Source organism: Lepisma saccharinum, chromosome 26 (assembly GCF_977018435.1).
Source record: "Lepisma saccharinum chromosome 26, izLepSacc3.1, whole genome shotgun sequence".
Classification (NCBI taxonomy): Eukaryota; Metazoa; Arthropoda; class Insecta; order Zygentoma; family Lepismatidae; genus Lepisma; species Lepisma saccharinum.
The window spans coordinates 3,111,221-3,126,909 of NC_139254.1; the positions used below are offsets into that span (position 1 = coordinate 3,111,221).

General features: G+C 42.7%; 1 protein-coding gene across 2 annotated transcripts in view; it reads left to right on the plus strand.

Annotated features, from left to right (window-relative positions):
- heph (polypyrimidine tract-binding protein 1 heph) overlaps window positions 1-15,689 on the plus strand; it is a 1,248,713-nt gene that overhangs the window by 574,531 nt on the left and 658,493 nt on the right. The gene's annotated exons all lie outside the window — the stretch shown is intronic.

Genomic DNA, 15,689 nt, shown 5'->3' on the forward strand with positions numbered 1-15,689 from the left:
CGAGCGAAAAGAAACCGACCCTGTATCACCGATCGACGACCTAGCTTCCTTCGCAATCGTCTGAACTGTACGCAGACCTATCCCACATGCAGCCGCTGTACGCTCCTGACATTTGGCAACACCGCTCCCTGACGAACACGAGGCACTGTCTTCACTGCGAGATTCACTTTGGAAGAACTGATACACTTTGTACACCATATCTCGTGCTTGTTTGTGTAGAATACGACGCTTAGGTGTTTCTGTAGCCATCTTGCACACGTATATTGACAAATTTTTGTGATCACACTGAAGAAACACGAACAGTCACAACGAAACCCAAACCGATTCTTGCCGCTCGTAAAACAAAAGAACGACATCGCGCGTTTTGCACGGCAGTCTCCACCACCTCCTTTTGCTACTGCGCATCGAGGCTTGTTCAAGGTCAGCCGCTTTCATATGGCTCGTCGACTCTAGTCTGGTAATTTGAGAAACTGGCAATCTTCCTGTGTTATTTTTTTCCTGTCAGTTATGCAACCAATTTAACTCTCCGGACGTGTGGGTTGCCTACATTCCGAGCTTTACGAGAAAAGAGACGGATGCTTGCAGGCGTCATGCAGGAGATAGGCTTTACCTCAAAATGAAACATGGACAACCCTATTTGTCATCAGGGATTTGCTGTTACGCAGCTCACGAAATTACAACGCGCCCTGGGTGGAATCCGTGTGAAGCGTTTCTTTTTCGTTCCTAATTGTTCCGAGAAAACCGTCTTATTTATTTAAGATTTGACACTGCACGCAAATTCCCAGCGCCCACAGTCCTTTACAGCATGTGTAGGAGGACATGTTATACTGTAGCTCTTCTTAGAAACGTATTGCTCGCTCAGACGCTACGAGGTCTCGAAAATCGGCAAATTTTAATCCTGTGCATGTGGAGCCGTGCTACACAGATTCACGGTTGCCACTGGCAGGTTTTTTTTTTTTTGGTCGGAAAACGATAGCATTCTTAGTACAGGGTGATTGAAAAGTCCCTTAACACCCCCTAAAGAATATAAAGGAGCTAGGCTGCGTACAAATAGTCATGATAGAAACAGCTTAGGCCTAGAGGGTAGGCTTACCATATTGGTGTATTCCAAGTGGACGTCCGCCATATTGGTGCCCGCCATATTTAATTCAACTCAAAATTTTTAAACGGGAAGGGGGTGATGTGATACATCAAATCAGGCTAGAATTTCACGAGAAATGCAATGGGGAATGTTTTTTCAACATATCTTTAATCAGGAGAAAGTATGACTGCATGATTGTAACAAGTGTCTCATTTTCCAGGTGAGAAAACAGTGCCAGAATGCTCCTAACGCGTGAGGAACACATCGAGATCGTACTGCTGTCTGGGGAGAGAAGTTCACGTGTCATTGCAAGTGATTTTAATCAGCGACACCCCCAAAGAGATCCAATGTCGCATGTGACAGTTGCGCAATTACTCCAAAAGTTTCGGGAGACAGGATCAGTCAACGCTCCTGATCATTCTCGCTGACATGATGTTGAAGCTGAAGTTTAATGGGGTGCATTTGTGCGCTTGCAAGATCCGAACGATTCATGGTTGACCAGCACCACATTCTTGTGATAATCGACGTGTGCTACGGTTTGGGGACGAAGCCAGGACTGCTGTGTCCGTTTCTTCGTCGGTGGAAATTCTGGGAACTCCTGTCGTCGACTGATCCTGCCATTACCTTTCTCGTTGTACAAATGTTTATTGTTATTAATCTTAATCTCTGTTATTTAGTATGTGATTCTTGTGTTATTTAATATTTACATCTATTACTCATAATGTCAGGATAGTGACTGACCTGTATATCGTGGAATTTCTGTCGGTGCGGGTAAGAGTTTTGCAACTCAAAGACGATGAGACGTGAGTTTCAAAGGTAAGTGTCCGGTCACTGCCGGGGTGAACGCAATGCATTTGCGAAATACGACAGAACAAAATAGGGCCGGCAGTGATCGGAAAAGGGTCAGATCGTTTTGAGAGGAAAGCTGGAGGTCTTGAGATAGGAGGGGGGATCGACACTGCGTGCCCGAACAGGGTAAGTTCCATCTTCCTTTGCGTCTGCCATTCTCACTCACGACGGTTATGGGTCTAGAAAACATTTCGTTTTGTCATTTAATCTGGTCAGCTTCGTGCCTCAATGTAGTCCTTAGGGGGAGCTTGAGCGAGCGGATGCCGAGCCATTCGGGCTGCGTCACGATATACAGGGTGAGCATAAAGTCTTTCCCTGATTACAAACTTTTATTGCTAATTAACTATGCTAGATACAGATATGCTGTTTGTTGGAAATGGTAGCTTAACTCATAAAGTTTTTGTTATCAGTACACTTCGACATGTGCTCCCTTTGTTGCCCTTAGAACGTCTAGGCGATACTGAATTTCTCTCCATGTCTTTGCCAACATTTCTTCCGTCACCGTCTCTATAGCATCCCGTATTCGTGTCTGAAGAGTTTGCATATCAGGAACTGGTGAACTAAACACTGTGTCCTTAACGTAACCCCATAAAAGGAAGTTAAGAGGGGTTATGTCCGGCGAACGCGGTGGCCATGATACGGGACCGTCTCTACGAATCGGACAAAACAAAGAAATAGAAGAAAACTTGATGTGTTGCACTACTTATTGCCATAGGTTTTATTTTCCTATCTACCGTGGAAGTTGAGATATAAATATTCATAATCAGGGAAAGACTTTATGCTCACCCTACATGTCTTGTAAGAGCTGTTGCCATGGGAATATGATTGTGTTTTGTCTTTAGTTCGGGCTTTGGAGTTTTAAAGAGTGGTCAAGCTGAATTGTAAGAAGCTATTATTTCTTTGACTGCAATGTATATACGCACATAAGTGTTTATTTTGCTAAGAAGTAAAATATGCTTCTTTTTATTTGTGAAGACTTCGATTTTATTTGACAAACGAAAGAACAGAGATGCCCTGAGAAGCATCACGTGAATGACGCGAGTCTCCGTGTGATTATATATATATATATATATATATATATATATATATATATAATGTTCTTTGGATAAAGGAACGTGTCAACTGTCACATGCAACACAGGATCTCGTACTGCTGTATTCTACTTTGTAATGATGCGATCATTACTGGATCCTTTTTTATGTTATAAATTGTGTATGGCTATGTATTCCTGTATTTTTGGATTCTTGGCCGTTGGGGAGCAGTAAGTTTCCAGTAACGGTTTAGGTCATTAGCGGGGCCTATAAATAGGAAGGGCAGGGGAGCAGTCGGTCTCAGATGTTTGGCGGAGTACAGCAATGTAAGAGGTATCTTCTTCTCTGAGGGGAGCGGCTGGGCGAGCTTTCTTTCCTTACTATGTGAACCGACGGCGGGGATATTAACTTTCTTTCTTTTAATACACACACTTGCTCTTTTCACATTATTCCAATAGTTTATTTCATGTGGGAAACCGGGTACACAACACACATACCTTCAGCCACCTTTTTTGGTACTGAGGGTTATATTTTTTTTTACTCGTGGAGCCAGTGGCTACGCGAGTCTACACACTCTCTTCGTGAAGGGGGGACAGGGTACACCGGAATGTAATTTTGTGAATAACGGTCAATAATTAACTTCTGTAAATATATTATGAATAGACCTATATATATCTAAAAGGAAATGGTCGTTAAGTTGTAATTTGAAGAGGTGCGTGTCTATTGCCTAAACTAGCATCCACAGAACTTCAGGTACTGCAAGTTTTGAACCTTGGGACAAGGATTCAAAAATGTATGGTTGTGTATATTGTGTATGTTGCTGAGAATCAGCTTAAAAGCACAAACTACACCGCTACAACTTGGCCTGTACTCGTTCTTCTTATTTTGATCAACAAAATGAAGTATCCGTGTTAAGTCATCTGTTTGTGATTTTTCATAATGCTATTTCCCATTGCTAATGTATTGATTGGTTCGCAATTTGTGAACTCTTCAAAGCTCTCCCTGGTGGTGATGTGGTGTCTGTTAACTGTCATTTGTATTTTTGAATTACATGTTCCGTTTTTTGATGTTGTTTGTTATGTTTAGTTCATAGGAGGTCTGCTCAATAGCCTGCACGGAGTAATAATTCGGAAACTGACGTATGCTTCCTTTCAGAGTCTCGTGGCCAGGAAGCTTTTGTATACTTAGTAGGGACATATCCTGGCTTTTATCCGTCCTGAGAAAATAAATCGTGCAAAGAATTTAATTGGAGGTAAGCCTGTGTGTGAAAGGGCGGCTCAAGATAAGATTTTCACCCTGGCGAGGTGGATTTTGGGCACCCCCTAATTTTTACCCTACCACTCCCTTAACTTTCCACCGCCCCTCAATAGAAATTATGACCGTGTTATATATTCACGGTTTTAACGAGGATAAATAATTGCCTGATTTTATACCTTAAGTGTTACTGTTACAGAAACAGAAATTAAACCGGGTAGAAACAATCAAAGATCTAGGAGTTCTGTTTGGTTCTAAACTTACATTTCACGCGCACGTTAACTTTGTAACAAACGAGGCTTACAGACTTCTGGGATTTACAATGCGTACATGCAAAGAGTTCAAAAATGTCGGAAGCTTAATGATGCTTTATAATGCTTACGTTAGAGTGAAAATTGAATACGCAAGCATAGTGTGGCACCCTCAAACCCAGCAAGATATAAACAAAATAGAACAAATTCAAAGTAAATTCTTAAGACACTTAAAGTACAAACTAGATGGTATATACCCTCAAATGGAATCCCGTGAGAACCTTCTCAGATATTTTAACCTAACAACTCTCAACAACAGACGCATCATGCATCAGCTCATTTTCCTCCACAAAATTTTAAATAATCTCATCGAAGCTCCTTTCGCCCTGTCACAGCTCGACTTCTACGTCCCCTCAAGCAAATTACGACCAACAAGGCAACTCTTCAGCCTCCGTCGTAATAGAACCAACGCTCTGACAATATCCCCAATTTGGAATATGTGTAAAACATTTAATGATACCATCAAAAGTGAAAACAGTGTGGACCTATTTTGCCCGACCGCAATTTTGAAAAGGACTATACTAAAATTACATAAATTACCATAGAACCTAAGATTTATATGTTTGTTAAATGTTTTTTGTCTATATACTACATTCATCTGTGCAATATTTCAATAATGTTATCACAAAATTATTGTATAATGAACGCTATTAATGGGTAATATACCTGTTGCGTTCAATTTCTGAAATAAATAAATAAATGAATTTATTGTAGATATGCATTCACTTAATACCTACATAAGGATATCAAAATACCAGTAATCTCATAGCTTAATTGATTGATTGATTTGGTGTTTTAAGTCCACTTTATGCACAGTAATGCTAATCGGGACTGGACCTACAGTTTATACTGGGATACGAACCACTATTCTCATAGTTTAAATTGCTACATGAATTTGAAATATACTTATTATATATGCAGAAGTATTTTCAATTATTTGAAGGGCTCAGGTGTAAAATATGGTAAGTGACATTTTGGTCATTTCTGAGTTCATTAAGAAAAAAGGTTATTAGAAGCTATACTGTAGATAAATTGTTTTCTTGTTGTGTTTACCAATTTCAGAAGGGTCCAATGAGTCCAATGCAAATTGTATGATACGACAATTTCAGTCGAAAATTGAAGGATGGAACATTTTACTTTGTAACTCAATAGTGACCAAAATGTCACTTACCAGGTTTTACACCAGAGCTTTTCATTTTTGTTTACAGAAATCCAGTTGTTTTAAAAACAAAGAACCACGCTTATACAGTGTCTCATTAAAATGACGCCCACGAACCACAGATACGTATACAGGACATAACAAACATCTTTTCCCAGTAACATTTTTGTTGTTGGTGCATCATTTCGGCGCTACAGTCGTTGAAAAAAGTCCGTATACTGGCAACACAACATAACATTTGTTCGGCGTGTGCCAGTGCTGCAAGGAATATACCTATACATATTACGCGAAAAATGACATACTACAACAGCTCGACGCCAGGGTATCACCCGGTGCACGCTAGTGTGAAAGTTCGGCCGAAATTGGATCCAGCGTGACCGAAGCCTAAGAAAATCCAGGGCAGTACTCGGCGGTGGCAGTTCCCCTTGCTACTTGAATAAACAGTTGCTGCAGCTTATTGCATACCGCAAGGAACCAAAATGTTTATGCTTAGAATCCTTCGGTTCACACACAAACACGCAGTTGCTTAGTTTCCTGCCGTCGCGTCGATTGCTCGATCGCCGGCAGCTCCCAGCAACAGGTTTCCAAAGCGAGAAGTTGGAGCGGGCGAAACTTTTGGAGACTGATGAGCTGAGCGATATTGGAGTGCTCTTTGGTTTTTGCGTGGCCAACACGTTACGCAGCCTCCCCCCTCCAATCTCTAAACTCGTAACCGAGTTTTGCTCTCATTGATCGATTCTCACGTTAATTGATTTCCAGGGATTCGTCGAGTGAGACTTTGAGAGGGGGAGAAAGCTGCGCCACCGTATCGGCAGAAACTTTCCATCCCTGCTTTTCTTTTTCCTCTTTTTTTCCAGATTATTCATCTGCTGAAAGTTGAGCAAATGCGTTCTCATGCCCGTCGCTTACGGAACGTGATCTCCTATCAGCTGCTGATCTCCGAACTTGCTACCGAATTGGAAATACTTGGGTGTCCGAGAAGTCTTTGTATGAAAACAAAAATTAACTGTATCCGCTATATGCAACATAGACATGAAAAAATGGTACCAAAATGTTCGGAAACTATTCAAGTTTTATTGGCAATAGGAAAGAAATCAATAAATCTCCACGTGAGCACCCTTGGTAGCACGGAGTACATCTAGTCGAAATTCAACTTTTCGCCATGCATTAGCCAACATCAAAGGAGGGATTGATGTGATGACTTGGGTTATCCGTTGTTGCAGAGTTGCAAGATCGGATGCAGGAGTTCTGTAGACATTGTCTTTCACATAACTCCATAGAAAAAATCTAAAGGGGTTATGTCTGGAGATCGTTCAGGCCACGCCGTCGGTCCATCTCGACCAATCCATTTTCCAGGAAATGTCTGTTCAAGGTAGGAACGAACCTCCAGACTCCAATGTGGCGGTGCACCGTCTTGTTGAAACATAACATCTGGGCGGTATTCTAGCAATTGAGGAACAGCAAACAATTGCAACATGTCGAGATACACTCCAGATGTTACGGTGTCCTCACAGAAAAAGAATGGTCCGATTATTCTGTCATGCAGCAGCGCGCACCAAACGTTCACCTTCGGGTTGCCCATGGTCGACTTCCTCACCTCATGAGGGGGCTCTTTACCCCAGATACGCACGATGTTTGAAACTGTCTCTGCACTGTTTTTTGTGACCTGCTCTCGTGAAACCACAGGACACACAGCCTTTTTCTGATTTGTGTACATTTCCGGTTTGCTGGACACTGGCACTGCTACACTACTGCAACGGTACAGAAATCTGAAACAAAAAAAACTTGAATAGTTTCCGAACATTTTGGTACTATTTTTTCATGTCTATGTTGCATATAGCGGATACAGTTAATTTTCGTTTTCATACAAACACTTCTCGGACACCCGGTAGAACTCATATGTACGGGGCATGTTCAATATATAGCCACAATGTTTGCAGTAAAGTATCCGACAAAAGTAAGCGTGCTTGTTTTACTTTAGGCCCTAAACGCGCTTGTTGTACTTACAATGGTGAAAGCACTGTAGCAATCCTTGTGTCAACGGCGCAATCCCCGTAGTATAGCAAAGTGGAACCACTCACGGTGTGCACGAAACTGAATATGCTATCAGTGATTCCCTTCCCTGCATACTGAGGACGTTAACCAAGCTGACCGTTGTTGACTTACAAATGGAAGTTATCCCACATCCTCCTTACTCTCCGGACGTAGCTCTACCTACTGGTAGCAGAAGTGCAATGGTATTTCTAAATTCTGTGTATATATTGAAGAGCCTTATAATGTATTATATTTTTCGGAATAAGAGGCTGCTGTCACATTTATGTGTGTGCGAGTATAAGACAAGAGAACAGTGTATGCAACTTATGACGTATTCTTCAAGGAAACACTGCAGGAACCTTAAGTAATGTTTTGTTTTTTATTACAAGCACATACTAACTAACTAACTATGGAAGTGACTTTTTAAAGTAATGGAACAAGCCAATAAACAAGTTTCAAAATGGCAGTGAATTTTGAAAGTAACAATGAAAGAACTGGAAGTTCTTTTTCTTGTTGGGATTTCAGAAATAAATGCATCCTTGAATTTTTTTTTTCAATTTTCCTCGAAATTCATGAACTAATTTATACGAATTCGTTCAAGTCATGTAGAATTTTTATTCAGAATTCTTGCCTCCTGCAGTCCTGTGGGTGATTGCGGTGAGGAGTCCAGGAAACACTTAATTTTTGTCTACAGAAAACTGGGATGAGGAGGTTTTACAAAAGTTCTCAGTATATTTCTTCCAACCTCGCGTACCGATATCCGAAGATACGTGCCGACCTAAGTGCCAGAGTGGTTAGTACAGCGCGCTACGAGTCCACTTATCCAGATTTCGGATCACAGCCTGGGCATGGCTGTTCTTTGTGAGTGTCTCTTCATCAATTTCATCATATCATCACTCATCCTGAACTTTGCAATTAGCCAGAAGCGAAAGAAAAGCTAAATCAACTGGATGTTCATCAAGGTGGCGATTCACCGGGAATTCATTGAATTCCTGGAATTCTGCAGGTTCGGGAATTCAGCATGAATTTTTCTCCGTGCGCTTGAAAAATAGCAACTTTTATTAATCCAAATCTCATTCAATTTATGCATATTTATTAATGCCCTGAGGCAAGTTTTTCGCAGTTTAGTTTTTATTTTTATCGAGGAAGGAAAAGAAAAGAAAGCTGCGTGGAAAATAAAACAGAATTCTCTCAATGCACTTACTTTGTTAGTGTCCTTTGCAGAACAATCTATCTGCAGACGGACAGATTATTTCAAGGTATGTTAAGGTTGATTAGGTAAATTTGAGTTTGAAATTCTCATGCAAAGAACATTTTTTCCTACATAATGTATTCCGTAGCATTTGTAACTCATATTTGTAGATGTACTGGTACGCGTACCATACTTTGAGAAAACAAGAAAACGGCAAACAGACAAGAGGAAGAGGAAGGGATTATCTACGAAGTGAAATGTAAAGAATGCCAAAGTGTGTACAACATAGAGATGATGTACGACTTAAGAGAGATGCGATATTTAAACACACGAGAGAAACAGGACATGGCATAGATGAGGCTAAGCAGATAGGAAGGGTGAAGAGAATACTAGTGAGAAAATGGAAGGAGGCCAAGGAAATAGAGAAGAAAGGTGAAGAAGACACAATGAACTGGAATGGGGACTGAAGATACACAAAGAATGGAAGAAGGTGTTAGAAAGAGTGGAAAGGACAAGAGAGAGAGAGAGGAGAGAAGGAAGAAGAATGAAGGAAAAAGAGCGTGAGATAAAGAGTCCAACCACATTCTAGATGGAAGTAAATATGTTTAGCCTTTTAGGTGAAATACAGTTGACAAGGGAAAGCCACCTGCTAGAATGTTCCAGAACAACTTTCTAATAGTCTGGAGGCGAGTAATCTGTTTTGTACCTTGTCACATTTGTACTTGGTGCAGAGTCTGAGGAAGGCCTTGCTAGAAGGTTGAAACGTTACGTTTAGTTTTATGTTTTATAATAAAATAAATTTCTGCCTTGGTCAGCATATTGAGTTTTTCATATCATGGAAACAAGGCTTAATGGTGTTATAATTTTAGAACCTGTGCTGTAGAGAATCGTTCCTGGGAGCCGTCCATGTTGGAGCAGAAATTCTCATCCCAGGTGCCACAGCAAGTAACGTCGCGTCTCCAGATGGCGCCAGGTCATCTTTTCTCGCCCTCCTCCGAGGCGACAACGGGGGGCTCAGAATGGATGTGACTCATTACGTGTACCCTAATGAAAAGGGACACCACGGAGGCAGATTCTTCCGAGCATTGTCTCCGCTCAACGGAAGAGAATTCTTCTCCGAAACTTGCGAGAGGTGAGGGAAAGGGGGGGGCGACCTCCTCCTGCGGCCGTGCATCATCTTGGCTGAAAATAGGGAAAGAGGCGAGTGCAAGGTCTCTTGTCATTTTTGCGCGGCGATGAATTTCCTAATCCACTCGGGGGCCATAGCCCGCGAATTATGCTCCCGCTTCTTTTGACGGCCGGAATTGGCTCGGTTGTTCGGGCGTGAAAGGGTAAGTCCTCTGGCATTTGTCGGTCTGCAGGCTTCGTTGATTAGGGATTACGTCTGTCTCGGACGAATTATCTTCCTCGCCGCGCTCGGTGACGTTTTTCTAATCCCGAGCGTGCGGCGTGAGACTGGGATTACCGTTCCTGCCACTGCTGGGCCGAGGAAGAGACGGGAAAAGTGTTAATTATTGTGGAATCTTGCGGCTCCAGTTTTAAGCGCGGAAACGTCCCATTCGCCATTCTCCAGTGCTGGGTCTTTCGCTTGCGTCAGTGAACTCATCTTCGAAAAAACTGCTAATATATTCCGGCCTGGGCATGGGTGGTGTCCCTTCATCATATCACTCATCCTCATCGTCGCGATTAGCCAAAACTGGCAGAAAAGTGACGCTAAATAAAAATAAAAATCCCAGGGTCGTTTCAAAAGTTTTGCACACTGGCCGTTAGGGTGGCCTGATCGCTCTGATTGTGGCATCAGTTGTGAGTCAAGACTTCAGTCTAAAACGTTGTGTGTATGTTTGCTAGATAGCTTTGCCCTGTGCTGAACAGTAGTGCCGTAAAATGAAAGAGGAGAACCACTCAGGTCGGATTTGACGTAGCGACAAACACCTCCAACATCGAAGGTGAAGCGGATGAGCCCTTCGGTTATGGTTATGTTCTGTCCAAGCGTTGTCTTTTCATTTTATCATCATCCATCCTCAACGTCGCGATTAGCCGAAAGTCGCAGAGAACCGACGTGAATTAACCAAATCAATCAATCACTTGTGTTGATATAGCAGCCACAATTGACGATTGTTTCAACCCAGGGCATGGGGATCGCGTCTGGCAGCAGGGGTCGGGCTTTGTAAGAATGGGTGCCTTGAGGTATGGCGAGCAATAGTTTATGACGTTTCAGTGACGTCATGATTGACCCCTGAGGGTCAATCAATCCCCCGTGGACAGACCAGGTGACGGCCGGCAGGGGCTGTCAATCGAATGGGGGATCCGTGTCGCATGAAAATTTCACCCAGCGCAGCGTTGCGGGTGGAACACTCGAGCGTGCTGTTGAATTTCTAATTAATAAACATTGGTCGGGCAAATGCCCCCGGGCGCCCCCCTTTTCCACCCACGGTTGCGACGGAACAATCGACCGGTTTGGCCCACGAGAGAGAGAAACAGTAGCGAATGCAAGTTCCAAAGAGGGGACGGGGGAGTTGAGGACCCCGCTATTAAATTTACGATGAACAACTGATTAGCAAGTCGGCTCGTGGGGCCGGACACAATGGAACTACCGATTTTTTTTTCTTATAACGCCGCTAGCTAATTTTGGGTTGGATGTTGACGTAGCGTGGTCGTGTGTAAAAACAGCAAGAGTAAGACAATGGGGGTTCCACACTGTACTGTGAATTGAAAACTCAGGTTTTGCCCCCAACCTATTTTTTTGTACCTGGTTGGTTTCCTGTTTCGCATTGATTATTGTTCTTGGTGGTATTGTTGTTGCAGTTTTCTATTTAGTTCAATTTATCGGTAATATCTATTCTCTCTATTTATCTCTATTTATCTCTCCCTCCATCTCTCTCGCTCTCTCTGTCTCCCGGATGGATAACTTGTGGTAACTTCATCACCACGTAATAAAATGGTCTCGGGATGGATGCATATATGGTTTACCGACCTACCAGGGTGCGAATCCCAACCCAGGGTGTTTGTGATTCTCTCTTCATCAAAATCATCACTCATCCTCATCTTCGCGATTAGCCAAAAGTGGCAGAAATGCGAAGTAAAATGAACCAAATCAGTCAATCAAAGCATGCATGATTCGGATCCCACTTTGAACTGTAGGTCCAGTCCTGAAATTGACTTTAAAAGCTAAAAAAAAAACTCTCTCTCTTTCTGTGTGTCCGCGCGCGCGCTTTTTCTATCTCTTCTTCTTTCCCCTACACTCTTATTTACCCTTTGCTCTCTTCCTTTCACTGTGCTCTCCTTACCCTTTCTTCTCTTTATACTATGCATCTCCGTTCTTTCATCTCCACTTCCTCTATTTCACCCCTTCCTCCTTTGATCCTGTATTTCTTGTCACTCTTTTCTTACTTCTTCTCTCTCCATTTCCCGTCTACCCTTAATTCCATTCTTTCTCCCCTTCCCACCTTTTAATCACGATAGTGAAGGTGAATAGCTGAATACCCTGAAAGCTAAGACAGTTCAGCTGAGAAAAATAGTGCCCTGAGTATCCCTCATCAATTTCCTCTAATCGTCACTCATCCCCATCGTCGCGATCAGGCAAAAGTGGCAGAAAACCAAAGTAACGTAGCAAAATTACAAATAAGGAGTTTTGCTTGGAAATGGTTTGGCGCCTGAACACAGATGGCAGCAGTGAAGATACTGAGCGTCTCGATAATTTGCAAAGTGGATAGGTGAAGTGTCTTCTTCATTCTGTGAAATCTTTGGCGAAAAGTGCGGTAGGACATGTTTTTAAGGGGAAACGTCGAATGCACGTGGAAAAGTAGCAGAAAAGCAACGTAACAGCAAGTTCGGCACCTGAACACAGATGGCAGCAGTGAAGATACTGAACGTCTCGATATGTTACGAAATGGATAGTTGAAGGGTCTTCATTCTCTGAAATCTTTGGCGAAAAGTGCGGTAGGACATTTTTTAGGGGAAACGTCGAATACTCGTGGCCACACTGCGCGATGTTCTTCCGTTTTCCGCGCCAGGATGAACACAGAGGCTGTTCTCTTGGATAGCATCATGAACAAAGCACTGTCCATATGGCGACGTGCGTTGCATCTTTTAACAAACGACCGTCCACAGAGCAGTTACGCTTTTCATTGACCTCCGTTTCGGCCCTGATAAAACGTTTTGTTCGTCCCAGAGTGAGCGAATCGTTGTAAAGTTCCCCGATACGAATTCAGCACGCGGCACATCGATTGGGGAGGAGCCATTGTAACGTTGCTAGAAGAACCTGATAATTTCCATCGATGGTGGAGATATATCCTAGCGGGGGTTTATGTGTGCCTCGATATCAGCTCGCCAGCGCGCGGTACTCTGTACTCGGTATTGCATTATTAGTCCGAAATGGACGTAAACAAAAGACTATCGAAGGTTAACTGGTACGGGAAAGTGTGGGGGGGGGGGGGGCTATCGTCCCCCATACTGCCGCTTGCTCTTTTTCGGGGTATTTCGCTCGTCGAACAGCGAGCGCTTGATTGTCCACCCTCGTCCTTCGCAAATTGGATACATGCTGCAGGGGGGAGGAAGGGGTCACGTTCGCGAGGACATGTTAAAACGTGTTACGGCTAAATTTTAGCGATTCGCCATTTACCAACAGTGTTACCAACTCGGAGCTTTTACTTTTGTTTCATGTTTGTTTACAAGATCAGCTCGAACTGGTTGTTTGCCGGCCCCCGTGGCGGAGTGGGTAGCACAGCCACAGCGCGCTACGACGTCGGGGGTCCTGAGTTCGAATCCCGACTTGGACATTGATCTTCTTTATTAGTTTCCTTTCATAAATTTCATCATATCATCACTCATCCTCATCGTCGCGATTAGCTAAAAGTGGAAGAAAAGCGAACAGGCTGTTAGTACATTTTCAGTTTTAGTCAGTTTTTGCATTGCTCATTCCCGGATATCAATGTCATTTTGCTCCTTCAGATGCATTCTAGTCATATATGTGTTTTTCAAAAATTTACAGCAACATGCATCCCATAATATCCGATATCCGGATAAGACATTATCCTATATCCGGACATTTGAAATCCGGATAGAAGATGATCCGATATCCCGACATTTGAAATCCGGATAGAAAATAATCCGATATCCCGACATTTGAAATCCGGATAGGAAATCATCCGATATCCGGATAGAAAATGATCTGATATCCGGACATTTGAAATCCGGATAGAAAATGATCCGATATCCGGACATTTGAAATCCGGATAGGAAATTATCCGATATCCCGACATTTGAAATCCGGATAGATGATGATCAGATATCCCGACATTTGAAATCCGGATAGGAAATTATCCTATATCCAGGAAATTTGAAATCCGGATAGAAAATGATCCGATATACCGACATTTGAAATCCGGATAGAAAATAATCCGATATCCCGACATTTGAAATCCGGATAGGAAATCATCCGATATCCGGATATTTGAAATCCGGATAGAAAATGATCCGGTATCCAAACATTTGAAATCCGGATAGAAATTGATCCGATAACCCGACATTTGAAATCCGGATAGGAAATTATCCTATATCCGGTTATTTGAAATCCGGATAGGAAATCATCCGGATATTTGAAATCCGGAAGGAAAATGATCCGATATCCGGACATTTAAAATCCGGATAGAAAATGATCCGATATCCGGACATTTGATATCCGGATAGAAGATGATCCGATATCCGGACACTTGAACACTTGGTTTCCACATTCACAAGTGGAGATTAAGGGAAGGCAACCGACACACAAGGATCAGGAATTTCAGATGGCGAGAGAAACATAATTTTTCCTTTCGAAGTACAACAACACAGTCAGTCGCTGCGTTTGGCAACTGCAGCTCGCAGACGACAGGTCACTCAGTAGCGTGAACTTTACCAATATAAGCCACCTTGCATACGGGCCAAATATTAGGCTTAAAGGATTCTGACGCAACGGGATCTTCGTTTTTAATTGGCTGCGTGAGGTCCAGCACGCAGGTGGAGCGGGGTGCGTAATTGTCGGATGATGAATCCCGTTTCCGCTATTGTAATATTGATTAGGCTGATAATTGGGAGCGCAGGTTTGCTTTACCAATAACATTTTCACGAATTATCTATTTATCGAAATTCAATGCTGTGTTAATATCCATCAGCGTTGGGAGGGGGAGGGGGTGTTGCGGATGACTTAACGTCTGTGGAGCGAGAGAGTCAATATTTCCACCGGATGATGAAACGCTACATTGGCACCCGTGCTGCTTCAAGTATTCGCACCCGCTTCTCCATAATTCCTGCTCTTGCCCTGTTAATTCTTCGGCTGCGGGGATTGTAAGAGCAGTTTTAAAACTCATTTTCAGGTTTTTCGTACCTTTCGGATGACAGCAGGAACAGGAAGGTTTTTATTTTCGCGATTTCGTGCTTCGTTTCGTGGGGATTTGCATCTTTCTCAGCAGTACAACGTAAAGGCGGACAGATCCATATTTTGGTCACTTTTGACGTTTTCAAAACTCGATGTAACGATGAGTTCTTGAAACACTCAAAGACATCCCCTTTTTTTTTTAGTTATGTTGTCGGTTTGCTCACGTGCCGGGGAGGGACAGGGGACACACATACATGCTTTTCATCCTTCGTATACTTCGTAATACTAAAAGGGTACAAGTTGTATCCCCAACGTATCATTTCGTGCTATATTTCACGTTAAGTTCCAGTCCGAAGGTCTATTTTTCTAGCAGATTTTTTTGACAAAACACATACGACCAATAGGCTGTAAACATTTTCCGAG